This window comes from Dermacentor silvarum, unplaced genomic scaffold (genome assembly GCF_013339745.2).
Source record: "Dermacentor silvarum isolate Dsil-2018 unplaced genomic scaffold, BIME_Dsil_1.4 Seq627, whole genome shotgun sequence".
Lineage (NCBI taxonomy): Eukaryota > Metazoa > Arthropoda > Arachnida > Ixodida > Ixodidae > Dermacentor > Dermacentor silvarum.
Window position 1 is genome coordinate 19,885 of NW_023606541.1, and position 6,628 is coordinate 26,512.

Here is a 6,628-nt window from a genome sequence, read left to right on the forward strand (position 1 = left end):
AAGATTGGACAACAGAGAAATGGGGTGATGTCATCTTTAGCGACGAGTCAACTTTTTCCACGCGCTGGGCCCAACGGAAGCGGGTTTGGCGTCCACTAAACTGCAGGTGTGTTTACAGTGTATTGGCAGTTAATTCACGAAGCTAATTCTGCATCACAACATGTTTCACGTAAAATGAGCTTTTGGACATTACGAGATTTTTCTGTAGTGGTATTATGTTGAAAACATTAACGATTGTTTCATAGTACTACTTACTCTGAAGCTAATTAAAAGCTGCCAGTGGGTCTTTCAGTACTATCTAATGATGTTTGCACGTTTTCTATTGCAACTCTATAACAGCATTATAAAGTTCATACGCAAGAGGAATCACAACATTTTTAGACGCGCCGCTGGAACCCAATTGTATGCTATTTCTTGCAGATATCTGCCTAATTACACACAGAGTGTTCTATCCAGTGGACGGTGTTCCGTGAGCGTGTGGGGAGCAATCAGCAAAGATGGCCTTGGTCCCCTTGTGCGTCTGGAAGGGCCCTTCACTGCGTCACTGTACTGCGACGTCATCACTAGACACCTCGTTCCGTATGCGCTGGACGGTCCCTTCAGCGACGGCTGCTATTTTTTTCAACACGACCGCAGCCCGATCCATAAAGCACGTATCGTCCAGTCATTGCTAGAAGAACATGCTGTTTGCCAGCTTGAGTGGCCTCCATGTGGCGCCGACTTGAATCCCATAGAAAATGTCTGGGGCATGTTGAAGAAACGGCTGTCCACACGAGCCAACCGCGGCCGCACGGCCGATACGCTGTGGCAAGCGATCGCACAAGAATGGGAAAGCCTGCGCGGTCGACCGGAGATTACTGAATCTTTGTACGAGTCGATGCCCACACGCATCAATAAGGTGCTAGAAAACGGCGGACATTTCACTTCCTACTAGATCATTGAGAGACCTATGTTTCATGAAACTTCTGTAAATGTCTTGTGAATAAATTCATCCCCTTCAGACACGAATTATGATGCACTGTCTGCAAATGCGTCAAATGCGCATGGCATCATTTCAAGACGCTCACTATTACATTCCAAGAAAGAAGACGAAGCAATGTGCTGTCTTGTGCGAGTTTCAGTAAAAAAATTAATTAGCGTATAACTCATTATCTAATTATTCTGAAATCCGTCAGCTTCAATGCTTGCATAAAAAGAATCAACTATTAGGCCCGAAACGCATGCACACTTGCTTTTTCGGTTGTATTCGTGTCGACCAGAGAAAAAAAAAATACTCTTGACGTTGGTCTTGGAACGCGGCACGTCGAACGATTGTCTAACATGGTAGTGTCTCCAGCAAAGTGATCATCTGCAGCAATACGCAGAACAATGAAGTTAACTGACCGCTAGTTGTCCCATCAGGAAGCGGACACGAATGTGCACACTGAGTTTTAGGTCATTTGAAGAAACACGTGGCGTGGGACGCGCCTCCGAAGTTCGAGTCCCCAAACGAGGACGCCGTGTCGCAAAGGGTTATAAAAAGAGTCATCGCACCCGATTATTTCTTATTTTTCTAAATGTAACCACTATAGCAGCGCGGTGGTTCGGGCTTTGCGCAACAAAACCTGGGCGCAGGCGATCAAATCCCGGCCGCTACTGTCACTTAGCGATGGGGGAGGAACGGAAAAATTCTGCCTACTGACTAAGCATCTGTGTCCCATGGCTGCCTCACCGCTCACTCACGCACTCACGAAAAAAAAAAAGAAACAGCGTGGCTACGCGAAAATAGAACTGATAACAGCCGAAGAATACGCTGTCTGATTACTTGTACTGATATTCTGCTCTCAAAATATAAGCAAGTAGCCCTGGCTAACAAAGAGCGCGTCACGTTGAAAGAGATAGGTAGAAAATATTTGCGCACAGTGCGAAAATAGACAGGCCATAGATTTAAGGAGGGATGCGTCTTCAACATAGCGCTGCTGTCGATCGCTGGTGACGTAGCGGAAGTGTCGCGAAGAGGCTCTTGGCCACGCGCTCGCGTGGTCCGCAAACTTTTGTCGTTGACTGTACGTCCACACTAGCGACAAAAACGCGCGCGACACGCCGCACGCGGCAAGCGCCCGCGCGACAGACTCGCGCGGGCAAGTCCACATTCGCGTTTTGCGGCACGCGGCGACGGCGCGTGGAGTGCCGCGTTGTCTCGTTCCATTCGATACTTCTCGTGACAACGCGCTCTCCGTTCTGCCGGTTTCGTGTTCCATTGGAAGTGTCTGTGTTTCTTTGCGCCACTGCCGGCCACGCCCAGCCATGTCGAATACGGACGCGGAGCTACTGGTGACTGTGAACACTATAATACTTATTTGTTCTTTACTTGTGCAACGTCGACGTGCCAGAAAGCGGACGAGAAAGTTTTGGGTGCGCCCTATATGGCGGTAAAGGGACACTGAGAGCCAGGCGCACACTCTGCTTTCCCGCATGCGCCAGCGGTTGGCGCACAGATCCTTGTCCTTAAAATCGACGTTCGATTTGACATAGAGGCACGCATATCCGCGAACGGTTTCCAAAAACGCCTCCATTGCGAGGCGTATTCTTCGTCGACGTCTCGGTGGCGGTGTGGGAAGGCTTAACAAAAACAGCCCCCTTGACTGGACATGGCCTCTGAGATTTTACGGCGTGCGTGTCACTGTTCGATCTCAGAGCCCATGTATTATGATTCTTTGCATGTGCGACAGGTGGCACCACAACTGCGCAGCTCGCTTCTGATTGGTGCTCGTTTTGCGGCTGCCGCAAAAAAATGGGTCTCGCACCCATTCGAGCGTTTGCCGCGCGTTGCTGCCGCTTTTCGTGAATCTTGCCGCGAGCGACAGCATCGCTCGCCGCGCGCGGCGTGTCGCGCGCGTTTGTGTCGCTAGTGTGGACGTACCTTAAGGGTACGGTTACGCTAGCGGCAAAAACGCGCGGCAGAGATGCGCGTCAAAAATGCGTGGCAGCGCGTCATGCCGCGCGCGGCAAAAGCGGCAGGAATCGGGGGTTTTGAGGCATGCGGCGCGAAATGGGTTCGAGACCCATTTCTGCGGCAAATACCGCGTGCCGCGAGATGAAGAACAAATCAAGAGCGACGAGGGTGACGTCACGGAGCCATCACAACCGGACCGCCGCCGGCCCGCGGCTGGTTTTCAATCGACGATCGTCGTCTCTAGCATGAAACAACGAGCGCTCGCGGTGTTTCTAGCGCGTTCGGAGAGCTGGAGATCTTATCACGCTGCCGCGCGGTGAGACGCGCTTACCACGGTGGCCTCGCGGCACGGCGCTGACGCGCGGCAACTTGCGGCCCGCGGCATGACGCGCGCGGCCGTACCTATTAGCCCCGAGAACGACCTACAGGGGCGCTGCGAGCGCCGCTCGCGTGACGTCAGGGCACGGACTCGCGCCTGTCGTCTGCTGCCGCTCGGGCACTGTCCGGGCGCCTGCTGCAGTGTTTCCGTTTGTTCGCTGTCGTTCCCTGTGCTTGTATACTTATGAGGGTCATCCCAAATACATTTTTACGACGTCTTCATTCGCGCAAACTTATTCAAAGAGATTATTTTTTAGACGACAATTTATTTCTTAAGGGCAACGCTGCAATGCCAGCCGAAGGAGCTTTGCGCGTTTTTCATGCGCGGATCTAGACTTTGCAGATTGCGGGACTAATGAAAAAGCATAAATAGCACGTGACTAATAAAAGCATAAACGCAAGAACATATCACATAAGAGCCCAGTTAGGATACCATACCTGCAGTGGTGCAACGAGCATGTCACTGTCTGCTACATATGACTGCTACATTTACCTTAATTTTAACCCATTAAAACGTGTTCGTTTATGACGAGTAGCGCATGGTACTATTTCTAATTTTTCATTTCGTAAACGCTCGACAATAACACGAGGACCTGACACTGCAGTTTAGATTCAATCAGCACCGCTTTTTTCTTTAATTGCTTCTCAAAATGAGGCCGTTCTTCATCGGTTAAATTTAATGTGCGGTAATTTGAAGTAAAGGTTATGAGGCTTACAGCTATTTGCAGAATACCCAAAGGAATGTACCAATATTTATTCACGGTTCCATGCTACACGTTCAAATTACTTGTGCAATTTACTGCCGCTTGTTTCTTGAGGAATAGACATCATGAATCTGTTTGCCGAACTGACACAGGCTGCTCGGCTAAATTTTTTTATTGAAATATGCCTTTTGGACCATATGACTGCAGCTAGAAAGAAGCCGAAGCCTCATTCATTAGTAGTGTGGGGCTTATTGAAGACATCATTATTCCCCTGCGGAGGTCAAAAATCAAGTGAATTCATTTGAGGCTTGTGGTGTCTTCTCTATGAGGCGGGTATGTGAGGTTATCTTTTATGTACTCACAAAGCAAATAGTTCACAGTTTGTGTAGTTAAACAAACGCAGGATCGAGACATGGTGAGGCAGAAGGCGTTTGAATTTTCCTCTTCAGCGCAGCCTATAGGCTGCGCTATAGGCTGCGCTGAATATCCTCGAGTATAACATAGGCATTGCAACTGGCGCTTAAAGAACTGCTTCATGGCTTAAATTCGAAGTGGTAGTGAACTGATGGGTTTCGAGAATAATGCATCCTCGCCATATCGACAGTCGGTAGATTTATTTGCGTAAGGGCTGTGCCATGATGTCGATAAAGGCAACGGAGGGTCACTATGAAACATTTTCTCGCTTGTAATTAATAGGCTCTCGATCTTAACCACGAAACAGTTCTTTCAGGTGATTGCTGTGATGGTATTCGTGAAGTATATACATACTATACGTGACGCGCCCTCGTGTTAACAGCCATGAGCAATGCGTTTCCTGGGTGCCTGTTTCAGAGAACAGTGAAAGTATTAGCAAACGTTTTTATGCAAAATGCGCGCCTAACTTTTCCTTTTACGCATTAATAAAGTACCCATATTCGACTAGAACAACTCATCATAGTAATAAGAATCATCATAAAAGATTCGCTGTGCAGTTTCCTTCTAACACGCATTTATAATATTGACATCAAATACCAATACCAATCTTGTTATTCCTTGTGAAATGCAATGTCTCTCATAGCTAAGCACTAAGGAAATGTTAAGTGTTTGGCGGAGCACCATACACAACTTCGTGTGCTGAAATTGCAGACATTCTTTTTACGCAAAGTTTATGGACAGAAACTGTGCATATACGCATTGCAAAACCAGTAGACTCCTTCAATGCTACATACCTGGCGATATCCACGCCGCAAATTTTCACGACTCGCGGTTTTGAAGAAGAAACTGCGTTCAGGCAAGACAGTAAAAAGAAGCCGACATATCTGTCAATAAGTACGGTTCGAGCCACCAATACTCCAAGCATGCACGAAGGGAACGAGCGCGGGCAGCAACCGAGTGAGCGCCGTCCTGTCCGTGACGTCACTCGTAGAGGGCGCCACTCCAAGTTCTCGCCGCTAATAGGGTACGGCACGCTAGCGGCCACGCTCATGGGGAGCGGAAAACGCGCGTCCCTCGCCCTCGGGCGCTTTCACTCGCAAAAAAGTCGCGTTTGCTCTCCGCCGTGCGGTTGCTTCCTGTGAATGCGCGCGTCCCTCGCCCTCGCGCGCTTTCACTAGCACATACAGCATACGGCCAAGTTTTTTTTTTCCATTGCCGGACGCGGCCATCAAAGAGTAAGCCCTTAACAGCTTCGCTGTAAAAATTGCGCAACCTTGGAAGCAGTGCTACAAGGCCGAGCCTTTGCTTCAGCAAAACATGGTAAATAATCTGTGGCGATAATTACTCTCTTGTTGCCCGAAGATGACCGCGGAAATGGGCCGGAGATCCGTACCGACTTGGTCAAATGGTGGGTCAATGGGTTTCAGTAATCGCGCAGGCTTCACAGCTGGCAACTTCTGGCGTGGGCACTCACGGCCTGCTTGGTCATACCGTTTAACACAAGCGGCGAGTTTCGGCCAATAGTACGATTTTCACACTCTGGCAAGGGTTCGTGTGCAGCCTAGGCTCGGGTGTAGCCTATACTAATGACACACCCTGCAGCAGGTGCCACAATATAGTCCATGAATTTCGCCGCTCCTTTACTTGTTCAATGTCCAAGGTGTTAGCTTCATGGCCCTTATTAACGAAAAGTAACTGTTTTAAGGTAAAAAATATTTCATTTCGTTGCGTAAATAAATCACCTAACCTAAAAGAAATAATTTACGACACCATTCTGTATGCAAGTGCCTCAACTTCCGTAATGGTGCTTGTTGCTGTTGTTGTTTTGTTCCGCCCACAAAATCATCGAGTGATAAATGTGCCTTCAATAGATGTGCCGTATTTCTTTAGAAAAAACATATTGGAAAAAAGAAGAGTACGCTGTATTGTTAAGAGAGTAAAAAAAATCCCGAGTTGTCGGGAAAAAAAAAGGTCTTCGAGTGCACAGAGCAATACAGAGATCAAGAAGAATAGAAGAAAGAGTGATAGAGGAAGACAGGCTGCCCATAAAGGTACACGTCCGGTTTTCTACATTTCACATGGGAAGGTGTATACTTAGAGCGAAGAGAAATATGGCGCATTAACTGTGCGCACATTCTGAGGATTCCAATCGCACCTGCACATAGCATAGCAGGTGCCTTAGCAGACGTTAATAATG